Raw genomic sequence first — 15,895 nt, forward strand, 5'->3', positions numbered from 1 at the left:
ATACATCGCAGAATTGGCGGCTATACACTACGCATTAGAGTGAATCGCCTCTCTTCCCTCTGATCAATATTTTTTTTTTACGAATGGTCTCAGCTCAATAGAGGCTATTCGTTCAATGAGGCCGGTAAAGCACTCTCCGTATTTCCTCAGTGAAATACGATCTACTCTGAGTGCTTTATCGAATCAAGCATTTAATATCACCTTGGTTTGGGTCCCTTCGCATTGCTCGATCCCGGGCAATGAGAAAGCGGACTCATTCGCCAAGGTGGGCGCTATGGAAGGCGATATTTATGACCGTAATATCGCTTTCAATGATTTTTTTTCGATTGCTCGTCAGCATGCCTTGGTCAGTTGGCAACAAAAATGGGATGCAGGAAAGTTGGGCAGGTGGTTACACTCAATTCTCCCACAGGTATCGAAGACGGCGTGGTTCAAGAGGTTGGATATGGGTCGAGATTTTATCAAGATAATGTGTCGACTTATGTCCAATCACTACTCTCTGGGCTCGCATTTCTATCGAATAGGGCTTACAGATAGTAATCGTTGTAGCTGTGGTGCAGGCTATCAAGCTATCAACCATGTTGTGTAGGAATGCCCCGAATACGGTATTGCCAGATCTGATTTATGTGCATCCCTCAGGGCCCGAGGGAAACCAGAAAAGAAAGACATTAGGGATGTGTTGGGTACGCTTTATCTTGACTTCATGAAGCTTGTATACGACTTTTTGAAACAAGCTGAAGTCTTCGTTTGATACCCCCGTCTTGTTGTTCCACTTGTCCACCTCGTGTCCCTTCGAAAATCGTTTGTTTGTATCGTTACAGGTAGTTTGTCCACTTTACGTTTGACTAGCAGCAACTACGCTACGCCACGCTGCTGAAAGTCAACGAATGCCCCTATTACCCCATCCCTTCCTTAAACATTATTGTTCCCCCTAACCTCGACCAAACCGCGAGTTTTACGGTTCCCCAAAGCTAAACTAGTTAATAAGTCACAAATATGAAATTGTAAAATAGATCTAAAATAAATTCGGCTCCGTTATGCCTGATGACGCACGAGCCTTAAATAAACGATTAAGTAAAAAAAATATACATATCTTTATAGTGCAAATATTCCCCTTGATGTATACAAAATTTCAATTAAATAAAAACACTCGAATTTTGATTTTTGAAAATAACTTAATGGTCCTGCCATTTTGATCAACGATCGATCAACGATCAATTCTGACTATACATGTCAATGGTTGCTCCTCCGTGATTGATCTGAACTGGTACCAATTGTACTGAGATCCAACTGAATAAGGGGCTGGGACATTCCACTTATTCTCAAAGTGCAATTTTAGCAGCTCATGCATATTCGATCAATAACGGCGCCGGCCAAGTCCTTATAGTCAGCTGGGAAGGGAAAGGAATGTTAGAGTGTACTGGTTGTTGCTACTAGAGACCGAGAGCACTCTGCGTCCCCACAAACCCGCACGGACTGGGGTATTTGTTAGACGGAAAGGATGACAGATCTGGGAGTCACCGTTGGGTCGGTGATGCGATCCATGGATAGGGGTTATTTATAGTGTTCGTGATAGATTGTGTGGTGAATAAGGTGAATAAGGTCAAGCGGCACAGCACGCTTTGGTTGCATAACTTACAGGCGTTATATATACGCTGTGCTGTGAGTGGAAGTCGGAAAGGAGGGAAACGACTTTTTTCAATTCGTTTCTGGTTCTAGCGATGGCTATGAACATATGAATATACATGAGTTGTATATGTAGAGACGAGAGAGCGAGAGAAAGTGGATAGAAAGATACAAAGTAGGATGAAAAGGACGGGCCAGGGATTGAACCCATGACCTTCTGCATACGAATCAGAAGCGGTAGCCACTAGACCACCAAGCCCGTCACTTAACTTAATTGTCCTGCCATTTTAAGGATTAACTCTTTCGATTGTTTGGCTTCTATTTTACAATCTTTCCTTCAAATTTCTCGCGAGATTTTCTTCGGTACACTACTACTGGTACTAAATGACTTTCGCTCTTGTCATATAATGCCCATAGCTTCTCATGCGCGACTATTTGCTTTGGTCGGACGGTCGGTTTTCTCGGCAGTGTGATGGGACGCGAGTGTTGAATGCGCAGACTTCGAGTGGTCGACGATTTTCAGGTAAGAGTGATGAGGACGAGAGCGTTGGATGCGGAATCAGAAGCGCGCGATAACTTTCGTGGGTAGGTCGGTTTTTACGGTTAAGTGAACAATCAAAAGGTGGCTCCAAGATTCACACAACTGTTAAATGCTGTGTGTGGGGGTGCTGTGGATTCGAACTAACATTCCTTCCCTTTCCCGATGACCGTATGGACGTGGTCGGCGCCGTTATTGACTTTCATACATTGAACACTCGAATTATGCACATTAAGAGTGTGTAGCTAGTCCCAAGCACCATTCATTGGTTCTCTGTGCAACTTCAAATGTTCTGGTTAATCACAGAGCAGCACCTACGATGTGTACGGTTATCTTTACTTTGCTTTGTCATGTATTGCCCATAGACAATATACAAACTGAACCGTATTAAAGAAAGAGGTTTAGATATAGATGGACTTGTTGTGCTCAAACTACTGCAGTGGATTATACGAGTTTAAAATTGTAACAAACCTGAATGTGGCCAAAAATCTGAAACAAATAAAAGAAATAAGTTTTGATTATTACAGTTCTTGTTAAAAGTGAAATCAAAACATTAGAGTGTACTCTTCAAACTCTGCATCAGCCTAACGCCTACAAACGCACCTGAACTTGTTTGGGCGTCGTTTGGCCGCGCAGCTCGGATTCATGACCGGACCCCGGACCCCGAGCGGGAGTCCAGCGCAATAATTGCTGCCGCGCTCGCCGGTTGTAATGATATAAATTAATATATTTTCGATTTTTTTTTCGCTTCAATCTCAAAAACCGGTATCTATTTAAAACCATGGTGAAAAGCGGGCACTGGGCTGGGCATGGAGGCCGGGTGAAACAAAAAAAAAAACGACGACGACGACGACGACGTCGATGATGAAGCGAAGAAAATCAGCTAAACACAGGAAGAAAGCGATATCCACCACCCAGGCCTCCGCGCCATCGCCATGAGCATATTATGCAGTCCGGATCGGGCTTCTTCCTGGTCCTTGCGCTTCTTGTTGCTCTGCCTGCAGTAGTTTGTAGCCCGGCTTATTGACATATGGATGGGTGGGTCCTCAGCCACCCCCCGCCGACCGATGGTACTACCACCGATTAGCGCGAGTGAGATTGGTAGGAGCCATGGGGCGGATGGGGTTGGGCGAAGAGGCTTGTGTGTAACATTAGAGAGACAACGGCCAGGGCAGCGAATTCAGGGGATAGTCGGGTAAAATAAACCATTGGAATGACGCATGATAAAGTTCGATTTCCAAACGAAGTATTGATAGAGTAAACATATCGCCAAAGACAACTTTTCCTCGATCTTAGGAGTTTAGCGAAAGCCCTTGAAGTGCAGAAACGTACACATAGAAGTTAAATGTGAATTTTGTCAATAAAAAGAACGCTGTTCACATTCACATTGACATTAAGAAAAGTGTTTATTAGAGGCTTCAATACAACTTTTAATGACGCATTTCACACCGATTCCCCCAATACCTAGCAGCAAAAAAAAAAGTTTGTTAATTTGTCGAGTTTTGTGCTGGGGCTTCTGTCTTTCATGGCTTTTACGATCGGTTTCAGTTTTGTGTCTGTTTATTTTTCTCCAGTTGGGTTGTTGAGCCGACGACATTCAGTCAGTCAGTTGGGGACTGCGTTGGGTGGCGCTGGGATGGGATGGGGCGCGACTGTTGCAGCAGCGGGGTGGTATCGATATGTAGTAATCCGGGTCGGTCTTGCGTTTTCAAACGTTGACAAGCCACAACTGCAACTGCAGCGACACGGATCGGATTTCGATTGCGTTTGCTGGACTGACTGGTGCGATTTTCATTGACACTTGTAAGGCGTTTATGTCGTTTATGAATTGGATGTCCGTAGTGTTTTATGTAGACTAATTTAACCAGTCTGTAAATATTATAGCGATGGGCCAATCTACAGGAAATAAATTGATCAAATGCCAGTCATACAATTGCAAAGTACCGTCAAATGAGGTAAATAGGGCCCCCTTAATAATAGTTGGATTCCAAGGGGATTCCAAGATCAGAACACCTTAATCATCAAAGGACATTTCAGGGGCGTTTCAAAAGATATTGTAATAGGATCCCTGAAAATTCTCTAAAACTTCCTGAAATGCCTCAAAAACCCCAAAAAACCTTCTAGGGTCCCATGTAACGCACCTGAGACGCTTTGAAACCCTCAAAAACTCCTCCATTACGCTTTCGTCCTTCTTCTTCTTCTCTGTGGCTCTACGTCCCCACTGGGACTTGGCCTGCCTCTCTTCAACTTAGTGTTCTTTGAGCACTTCCACAGATATTAATTGATGGGCTTTCTTTGCCTGCCATTGCATGAATTTGTATATTGTGAGGCAAGGACAATGATACACTATGCCCAGCAAGTCGAGAAAATTTTCCCGACCGGAACGGGAATCGAACCCGCAGTCTCTGGATTGGCGATCCATAGCCTTAACCACTAGATTAACTGCAGATCCCATAACGCTTCCGTAATGTCTCCAAATACCACCGAAAATGCTCTGAAACTTCCTGAAATGATGTGATATGAAGCCACCACCAGTAGGGCAGTCAAGATGTTGAAAGCATGACAATGCACTGAAACTTCCCGAAATGCCTCTAAAACCCCCCTTAAACCCTCTCGGAGTGTATGCAACGTATCTGAGACCCTCCAAAACTTCCATAAGCGCCTCCGCAACGCCTGTGAAACCAGCCTAAAATGATCTACGACTTCCTGAAATGCCTCCAGATCCTCCGTAAGACCCACTCGGACCTCATTTAACGCACGTAAGACCCTCGGAAACCCCCGAAAACGTACCAGTTACGCCTCCAAAACCCGTCGAAAATCTTCTGAAAACTCCCTTGAGATCTCCTGGTACCCGTGGCGCCCTTGAGACCATCTTAAACGCCCCAGCAAAGGGAGGTTTTGCTCTCTCCCAACCTAGTTCTCTTGGAACGTGTCCTTGAAGAACCTGTTTCAAGAACATTTTAGTCATGGAGCAAAAGCAAGCTTTGCAATGGCTCGTATCTTAATGAATATTTGGGAGGCTTAGAAGAAAAGGCGTATAAGTGACAAAGTTTCAAGTTAAGGTTAAAGGATTCGTCATTGACAAAATCGTCATCATTGAAAATTCAAAAGCAGTTTTCTCGCTCAAAACTTAAATGTTTGCATTGAAAATGTAATCACTGCGCTCCGTTCTCCACTCGCAACACAGTGAATACATTTTCACCGCGGCAATTTTAGATTTGGACGAGAAAACTGCTTTCGAATTTTCGATGATGACGGTTATGGCAATGACGAATCCTTCAACCTTAAGGAGGTTCAAAGTTATTACTAGTTTTCATTCCTTAGCAAATGTATGGACTTCCAAAATACAATTTTCTCTAATTTATTGTATTTTTTTTTCTAATTATCGTGAAAATTTTATCCTAAAAGCTGTGACAACTTGAAATCTGAAGAATTAAATGATATTCTCAACTCAAATTTGACAAAAAAAAGTCACTTACACCCCTTTGCATCTGAATCCCTCGTTCATATTTATCATCCTGGTAGTCATTACAATGACAATGATCATATATTTATAATCACGAGCACAACAGCATATCAGAAACAATCGGAACTTGTTCTGAAGAACTTGTAATTGTACCTGACAAATTCAAACTACAGAGGTTCATTTCTATTCAAATTATTCAAATGTTTAACACCTCAATAATATTACGGAGCCATTTTACTCTATATTGGTACTGTACCCTATAATAACTGATCCTAGATGCTCACATTACAAGCATTGGGGAAATCTGGCTGAGACATCGATTTTTGTGAATCGATTCGAATCAGATCAGCAGAATCGATTCACCGATTTAATCGAATGCTTTGAATCGATGTTTTCACATCGATTCGATATTATAAAATACATATTAAAAAAAACTACCTATTACATAATTCGTTTGCAACATGTGGCTCAAGTTCATAGTATGTTTTATTTGTCTAAATAAATTTAATGTGAATTTTGAGATTGCACATCCAACATTCCACGATTCTGATTTGAAAATGAATATAACGTTGAGACAGTGCATTCTGAAAAATGAAAATGATATTTAATATTTTTGAATCGCAATCAAAATCCTGAGATCCTGATATTCCCCAGAAGTCTGAAAAGTATTCCCATATACTACGGAGATAAATTCTCGTAGACTGCTGAGAAAATATTCCCTTGAATCTTTAAAGAGACTCTCCAGAACTCTAAAAGAAGTTCCTCTAGAATTATGAGAGAGATTTCTTCAGATTGCTGAAAATGATTACACCAGAATCCTGAGCTACATTATCTGGAAAGAAAGCAAGATTCTTCCGGTATTTTGGTAGAAATTCTCTTTGAATTCTATTAAGGATGGATGTGCGAGAGTTCGACTGTTGGATCTATATTCTAGGTTAGGAAAATTCGGCTTATCAGTCCTTTTTTTCTCTAGAACGATACGGTTTTCGATTCGTCCCTACGTTTCGGTAACGGTAAACGGTAAAGGACTGATAAGCCGAATTTTCCTAACCTAGAATATCTATTAAGGATTTTCTTAGAATCCTGAGACAGATTACTCCATATATATGAGACGGATTTCCTCAGAGTCCCGAGAGGAATTCTCCCAGAATCATGTGATAGATTATCTCAGAATCTTAAGGACAAGGTATTTGGAGTACATTGCTCAAAATTTCTAAAGCACCGTTTTTTAGAACCGTTGAACGGATTTGGATTAAAATGCATCACGCTGTTGACAACCACTGAACAATTAGCGCGATGCATTTTCATCCAAATCCGTACAACGGTTCTAAAAAACGGTGCTCTAGAAATTTTGAGCTATGTACTCCAAATACCTTGTCCTTAAGAAAAACTTCCCCTTGAGATTCTCCCAAATGTTTTAGAAACCTTGGATGAATTCTCCAAGAATCCTGAGAGGAATTCCAAGATTCTTCCACATACTTGAAATAAATTCATCTAGAATGCTGCGAGAGATTCTCACAAAATTAAACATTTTCGGAATTCTAAGATTATTTCCCCGAGAAACTTAAAAGAAATGACGCAGAATCCTGCAAAGGGTATCTTAGAACGCTAAAAGGATTACTCCAGAATCCTGAGTAAGGTTCCTTCGAAATACTGGGCGGGATTGCCAAAGAAGCCTGAGATATTTCAGGGAGATAGGATTCCCCCTGAATTCTGAGAAGAATTCCTCCAGAATCCTTTTGAGTATTCTCACAAAATTCCCCTAGAATGCTGAGAATAATTCTGCCAGAATGCCGAAAGGTAATCCCCAGAATTCTACCAGTGATTCCCCTAGAATCCTGAGCAGGATCATATGAGGGATTCTTCCAGATTCTTAAGAGAAATATATCTAGAAACCTAAAAAGCATTCTTCCAAAAATCTGTTGAAAATAATTTTTGGAAGGGATTACGAAAACTTCTAGAATGGACTTCCCCAGTATCTTGAGCCGGATTCTCTGGAATTCTGAGAGGTATTCCCACATAAAACAGAATAATAACCGCATATTCCTGAAAGAATCTTTGAAAGGACTCCCCCAAACTCCTGAAAGGGATTTTCCCAGAACTCTGAGAGCCATTCCTCTAGAATACTTTAAATGCTCAAGAGAATCTTCCCATAATCTTGCCAGGGATTTTCCCTGATTAGTAAAAGGGACCCTCTCAGAATCCAGAAAGGAATGTTTGGGAGCAACTGCTCCAGAATACAGAAAACCGAATTCTACTGGGATTCTCATAGAATGCTGAGAAGGATTTCTTCCGAACCCTAAGAGGAATCACAAAATCTATGCGAGGGATTCTCCAAAATCCAAATTTCTCTAGAGAATTCTGCCCAGAATCTCGTGAGATGAAGAATTAATAATTCTGAAAGAAAGTGCCATAGAATCTTGAAAAATATAGCCCTAGAATCCCATGGATTTCTCTATAATCATGAGACGAATTCCCCAGAATCTAGAAATAAATCTCCCCAGAATTCTGACGGGGATTACCACAGACAGCCGAATTTTCCCGCAAAATACTTTGTGATATTCCCCCAGAATCTTAAAAGGATCTAATGTAGAATCCCGAGAAGGATACCACTAGAATCCTGTGTGGAATTCCCCCAGAATCCTAAAAAATATTCCCCCAGATTTCTGAAAGGAAATTCGCTACAATAGTACAGATCGATGAAGTACTAGATTTGTAGTAATGAGCTGAATTTTTGTATGGTGAGAAGGTCAATTCTCCGTTTCTGCAAAGAAATGGTGCAAAAAGCGTGGGTATTATGATTCCTTGCCTAATTTGATGCTGTTTGAGCAAAACTTTGAGCAACAGTGTTGTTGTTTTCTCCATTTCTTGCAACATAAACAACATAGTTTTCCAAAGTTTTGCTCAAACAGCATCAAATTAGGCAAGGAATCATAATACCCACGCTTTTTGCACCATTTCTTTGCAGAAACGGAGAATTGACCTTCTCACCAAACAAAAATTCAGCTCATTACTACAAATCAAGTACTACACCGAACGTGCCCCATTCTGAGAATGTTGAGTATGATTCTCCAAGAAGCCTGAGAGGAGCTCCTGAAAATGCTGAGAAAGATTTCCTAAGAGTTCTGAGTCCTTAGTGAGAATCTTCCAGAATCTTTAGTGGAATATACCCAGATCATCCAGAAATTTCTTAGAATCCTGAAAGGGATTTCACTCTTAGTAGGGAACCCTGGTAGGAAATACACCATAATACAGAAATTAATTCCTTTAGAATCCAGAGATTCCCAAGAATGCTGATAGGTATTCCCATATAATACTGCTGAGGAAAATACCTCCACATTTTTTAAAGGGACTCTTCCATAACTGTGAGGATTCCTCTAAAATTGTGGGAGAGATTCGTTCAAAATCCTGAAAATTATCAAACCAGCACCCTAAGAAATCCTATTCTAGAGAAGAGAGAAAGACTCTTCCAATAGGAATTCTCTCTAAGTTCTATTAAAGATTCCCCTAGAATCCTGGGAGTGATTACTCCAGTTTTCTGAGATGGATTCTCTCATAATCTTTTATATGAATTCTTCCAGAATCCTGAGGGATTTCCTCAGATTCCCGTGATGGAGAGAAGTTTTTCCTCAGGATTCTCCCAGAATGCTAAGACGGATATCCCCAGAACTCCCTGGCGGATTCTTCCAGAATCCTGAGAGGATTTTTCGTAGAATTCTGAGAGCAATTCTCCTGCAGTATAGAAAGACATTCCATTAGAATCTTGAAAGAGATTGTCCCAGAACCCTGAGTGGGAGCCTCCATATTATTAGGTATGTGTAATTCATCTAGAATCCTGAGGAGGATTCTCAAAAAAAAAAAAGAGTCCTCTCCCAAAGCCCTTTTTCCCTTACAAGGAGTTATCCTCGTAGGAATCTTGGCAAAATTATCTGGAGGAATGTAGTCCTAGAATAAAGCCTGGAATTAATATTAGAAGCAACATCGAGAGTAATCACAGGAGAAATCGGGAAGAAATCCCTAAAAGAAAACCTGGAAGAACAAATTAAGAAATTTTGGAAGAAATCTATAAAGGTACTCCGGGATAAATCTTGATCGGAAGCCTTAAAGGAAGCCTGGGAAATATTACTGAAAGAATCCTGGGATAAAACTTAGGAAGAATTCTGAAGGTATCCCTAAATGGGTCCCGGCACAAATCTCTGGACAATCTTTGAATGATTCATTCCCGCGGAAAAAATATCCATTTCCCTTATCATGAAAAAAAAAAAATAAAGTTCTTATAATATCTGCCAAGTCATAATATCATAGTTATGATGCATACTATCATGAACGAGTCCTCAGAATCGTGAATGGAAACAAGCATGCTCGCTACCTAGCGTTACACTTATCTGCCATGTGTAATTATATAATTCGCGTGGACGACCGACATGTGGAAAAAACTGAAGCTGCTATTTTTGCAAAGTTTTTATACGGTTAGATCAATAACTGTGCATATATCAGAACATGGAACATCATCAAAACAGTAGTGTGTCCGTAATATTCGGAAGTTTGCTTGGGAGTTGATTGATTAAAAAAACAAACGCGTAAAAAGGTAAACAGTGACCAGCTTGCGTTCGCTTTGTACCATTCGTCGTAGTTCCGAGTGTGTTTACGGAGAATGAAGCACGTGATTCACGCGCACTGGTTTTCGGTAATTCTTTCGATTTTTTCCGGTTCCTTCGTTTGACCACTGGAGACTCCGCAAGTGATGTGAACGAGTGAACATTTGATATGGTTTGGAGGACATCCTTAGTCTATTGCCCAGTCAACATTTTGGACTGTATAATTTGTGTTATACATTATTATATAAGAACCTTTTTCATTGTATAAACTGCACAAAACTGCTATATACGTACCAAAGTGGAGGCGTTATACATACTTCTGACGACAATTCACGATTTCTCATGGTCATCATTACGATGTCCCAGATAATCGATCAAAAGAAAAAAATACGACTTCCTATGTTTGGCAATACGATGTCCGAAAGAAGCTAAAAACAAAAAAAGTTGGCACTTAGCCTCGAACACGGAACCTCGACATCGTGAGTCTAGACCCGTACCATTGTACTAACTGATCCGCCTTGTATAAGGCACAAATTTTGACAAACATAAACTTAAGCATTCTTGCCCACTCGTGAAACTTGCTTGCCTACATGCATGCTAAAATGAAGACTGGGTTGCAATTTTTCATAAGTCAATGTGATTTCACTCATTACATTACTGCACTGATATACGATGCACCAAATGATGAGCTGTCAAATTATACAACTGATGGCGAGTTTGAATTGCACTTATTACGGCATGTTTTGTTTACAACATAAATCAAGTGTACGTATCGTTATCGTCGCTGTTGTCGTCGTCGCTGTCGTCGTCGTCGTCGTCGTCGTCGTCGTCGTCGTGGAAAAAGTTAATTGTCCAAAGGAACACTCGTCTTGATTCGGCAACGAAAACATTCCCAAGGATTGCCCGGACATCATTGGTAGACAAAATGCTTCCAGTACCCAAACAATAATTAGCGGTCAGCCGGTGGTGAGCGAGGTAAATCAGATGATTATGACTACAATGTATTGATATTTTATCTGCTGATGTGATAAAATATATCGGAATGGGAAGAAGCAAATCTCATCTGTGATCATAAAATGACAGTGAATTATATCCCACCATCTACCTATGTTAAAAAATGGGTGAACAAACCTCAGTGATGTTTTCTAAACTTAGTGCTAATTTTCATCAAGTCGTAGCGATTCCCAACAACATCTAGCAAACATTATACATGACTTGTCAGCGTTCGCAAACAGTGACGATTTCTATCAGCTCTATTTACGGCTTGCTCTGTACACAAAAAAGTTACTCGTAAACAAATCGCAACAATGATTTATATACAATTGGATTTGTCGTTCTTGTAACAGCGGTTCAGCGGATTTTACGATTTTGATTTCTGACGGCTAGAAATGCGATTTTGCATGTACTTCTTAATACGATGTGTGGTTTACTGGGTGGATGCAGCAGCCAAAGACAAAAACAAAAAACCAGCCTGGAGGAAGAGCATCAGTTTGCATTCGACCGGACAAAAATTGTTGATCTTCTTCTTCTTATTTCTGGCGAGCCGACACCGTTCGGCATCAGCTCTAGTTTAACGTCCGCCTATTTCTGGTACTAAGCCTAAACACGGACGGTCAGGGAGACATCCACACACACCTGACACCCTACATATCGAACCCATCAACACATGGGCCGGGACCTACGGCTTTACTTCCTATCCGAGGGAAGGCGTGATCAGATATTTTTGTCTCAGAAATACCGACGGCGTCGACTAGGATTGAACCTAGACCGACTGGGGTGAGAGGCAACCACGCTTACCACTACACCACCGACGCCGCTAAATTGTTGATCAACATCGACGATCCTCTGCGCTTCCTATTTTAGAAGTATGTCACATAGAGATAAGTGACATTTCAACACACGAACACTAGCGCAAGTTTTTCCTCACACAAAAGTGCACGCCGATTGAAAGGCTATTCAGATTGCATATGCAAATATTACCCAATCGAATTGAGTAAAACGGGTAAATAATGATAAAACTAACGTCCGGGGCAAGAGTGCAAATATTTTCCTCGCAGTTTCACAACTACATCTACAAAAAAGGCACGCATACATTTGAACGTGATTACCACTATAGTCAACACTGATCATACGGTAAACAAACGATCAGATGTTGACTATCTATCTTCACAATATGCTGGTGTGCTACACACAATCAGACACCAAAGAAGAGAACACAACAACACAGACAGAATACAACATGACCCACCAGAAGAAGATCGTGACCCGATAATCAATACCCAAACTTGAGAACGTACTTGCATGCAATATTAGTTAGTAAAAATAGGACCGAAACGACAGTTGGATAAACAATTTTTGCGACGAAGAAAAGATAATATTGTAATAAGTGTTAAAATTAAGTGTTTTGTGCCGGTAACTATTATAATTTAGAAGATTGTGACCTTGTATAGATGATTAATGTTTTTTTGATAATGTTTATAGGAAGTATTTGTTCGAATGTTTAAATGTTCAATGACCACTGCTCAAGAAGAGCCTCTTGACAAAATTGCTACTGTTTCTGTAAGATTTGTGTAAGTTTCCTTGACTATGCGATATTAATGTATTCCTTGTAATCACTTTTAGAATCCTTGAAAAAGGTGTTAAATACATCAAAACGTGGGACATTGAAACAAATTAGCTTTTGATTTCCTAAAGAGACTGCTACGCCGATAAAATATTACTGTTGTTCTCTTCTATATTTGAACATGACATATCTTCACTAACAAGAGGTCAACTAAAAAGTGCTGCTTGCTGATAGAAAAAAAGGATGATGGCTAGGTCCCAAAATCATAGAAATGGGCTTTGATATCACGCATTTACTTATGATTTGATCTTGCATTGTTCTATTAATCCAATTAGAAGCATTTGGGATCGATGATGACGATAATTTTATGAACCTGGTAGTAAAGCATCAGGATCTGCATCCAGGATTATGAAAATTATTCTTGGCTTCTTATGATTCCAGAATATTTAATCATAGTTGCATGATTACGTTTTTTTTTTTCATTTTTGGTCGTCCAAAGCCAAAATAAGAACGGGTGTATAGTGTTATGGTGAAATCAATTATAAAATCATAAATTATAATCTAACTCGAAATAATAAAAATATCAAGAAGTTATGATTTTGGGTAAGGATTTTTTTCCGTCAAGTTCCAATTATTGTCCGTTGTTTCGCACTGAAAGTCGTTGCCGTTGAGTCAGTTCGTAATCTTTCATTTTCGGTTTCTGTAACGGTTTTTGGGCTTCGAGGACAGTAGGTTGTTGGCCCAAGGTCCCCTATTCACCGTGGTGAGGCTGCCACCTTAGGTATAGCTTCCGGTGGAGGAGCATTTCATATTAAGCCGCTGGATACCAGAACGGACGCACCTCTTTGGTGAGCAGACGCTCAGTACGTACCTCCTCAATCTAGCTGAAGTTAGAAGGACAGCAGTGAGTAGGCTGCACTCACTGTAATCGCTTTGACCCGTGGATGCTTGAGGTAGGATCTTGTGAGAACCAGGGCTAAATTTGACGATTTCCTTATCGACTCACTGTTTTGCAGTCCTTAATACCCCCTCCCCACCAACATAAACCGTGACAGTCGTGGCGAAGATGAGGTTATCTCGGTCTCTAGTAGTACGTCATACCAACATTCGTTACCTTCTTCGATGACCGTAAGGACGTGGCCGGTGCCGTTATTCACTTAATAAAGTTAGGAATTCTCGAAAATGCCCATTGAGAGCGGTATCTACTTCCTAGCTACGTTTATTGGATCCTTGTACAGTTTCGAATGTTCTGGTTAATCATGGAGTAGCATCAACGAATTGTATGGTCATCTATGCTCATGATCAATTCACAAGAAAACATATTGAATTTTCCCAGCGCACAACAAAGACGATTTAGATGTAGGGTATTGGTTCCCTTATTAAGCATGTGGCTCCCATTTTCATCCTACGAAAAACAAAGGATTTAAGCGTTGTTTGTTTTGTTTCATATTTTTGTATTTTTTGTTAGAAGTGAGCACGCATGAAAACAAAAAGAACGGAATCAATCGGTGCCGTAATCGTTTGTTTTAGAATAGGATGAATATGGGAGCGTGAGATTACTGATGGCACACATACCCTATATGGCTATAAAGCAAGCCAACTTGTAGAGAAAAACTTGTCCTTCTCCTCTACATGTTTTGTTGCACTGGAAGATCATCTGGAGGTTACGTCACAAGCACAGTGCGATCAGTCATCCGACGTCCCAATTAACTGGCGTCGTCGGGCTAAGGCACCAGCTATGACGCCGGCCATGATGACTGTGCTCTGTCATTGTAAGTCGACACACAAGTTCAAGATCTTATACCGTAAGTACCGGAAAAAGTTTCCTCTCTAATGCCCACTGCTGTTTCTTGTTTTTGCCACCACTCCTGATCGCGCGTGAGTCCTCGCCCCAAGTACATAGAGGGTAGGTACGTTACGCACACTCGACTCGGGCGATACAAGTTTACTTTTCATTATCGTTCTTGACTCCGCACAACCGGTGAGACCTCCCCGGACTCCCCCAACGTATAGTTCTCCCCACCAGCAAGTCAGGTCCCACAGCTCTTGCTGTAAATTATATCATTTCTTGATGTTACTGCTGCTCTTGTTGCTCTCGCTGCCAGGTGGATATTAGTATGCAAATTGAACTCCCCGGGAGCCTGATGCTTACCAGCCTGACCACGGCCCGAGCCTGGATGTAGGTACCGGTTTCACAAGATGTGTTTTGTGTGTGATGTTGAGCTATCACGCGGAACCAGTTTCCTTATCATCGCACGGACGACGGCAACAAAAACAAGCATATGCTGTCCCGATCCGACGATGTCCGATCGCTTGTGGTGGTGCTGGCTGGGACCCTCTCTGTCAAACAAGTTGTCCGAATTTGGGCGATATTTTCATTGGCGAGCGGTCAAGCGAATCGATGCGGATGCTTTCACCGCACCTCCTCGATGGGAATGTGTTTCAAATTTCGGATGGTTTTTGTTGGTGAATCTTTTTTCGAATTCTTATTTGAATGCGGCTTACGATCAATAGCTACACATTCGTCTGTATGATACTTTTTGACAAAATCTAAGAGACTTTGTAAACAGATTTAATAAAATTATAATACTTTGGTTCGTGGTCCTGCTCCAATCTAAGCCCACAACAGCTACACTGAAACCCCTTTATGTTACTATTTTCAAACTTCTTAAAGATACATTAAATAGAGTGCAATTGTTTGAGAAATACGATGACTGAGAAGTAAATCAACTGTTACACAAATTCAAAGCATATGTTATCACGGAGCTATACTTCAAAACTACATGGCGACAAATAGTAACATAAAACGAACTAACCTATCCAAAAACTAGATCATCAATAGTAATATAGAACTCTAAGAGATTCTGCACTTTTCCATTCAGGAAACGACTTCGAAAAGGAAACTTGAAAAAGTATTTAAGTTTATTCCTGAAACCTGTGAATGAATTGCATAAATTGTTTCTTAAGAAACTCCCAAGAAAGCTTTAGAAATTCTCTTGAAAATTATACTAAGCAGCGTTACCGTGCATATTTGTAGAAAAAATATTATACCGCTAAAGTAAACATATTGTTCAGAAAATCACCTAGCTTTAATTATTTCAGTT

The 15,895-nt window shown here is 40.7% G+C and overlaps 1 protein-coding gene across 1 annotated transcript in view; it reads left to right on the forward strand.

Moving 5' to 3' along the window:
- The window catches only part of LOC109414898 (uncharacterized), an 80,779-nt gene that overhangs the window by 1,738 nt on the left and 63,146 nt on the right, over positions 1–15,895 (forward strand). The gene's annotated exons all lie outside the window — the stretch shown is intronic.

This window comes from Aedes albopictus, chromosome 3 (genome assembly GCF_035046485.1).
Source record: "Aedes albopictus strain Foshan chromosome 3, AalbF5, whole genome shotgun sequence".
NCBI classification, from domain to species: Eukaryota; Metazoa; Arthropoda; class Insecta; order Diptera; family Culicidae; genus Aedes; species Aedes albopictus.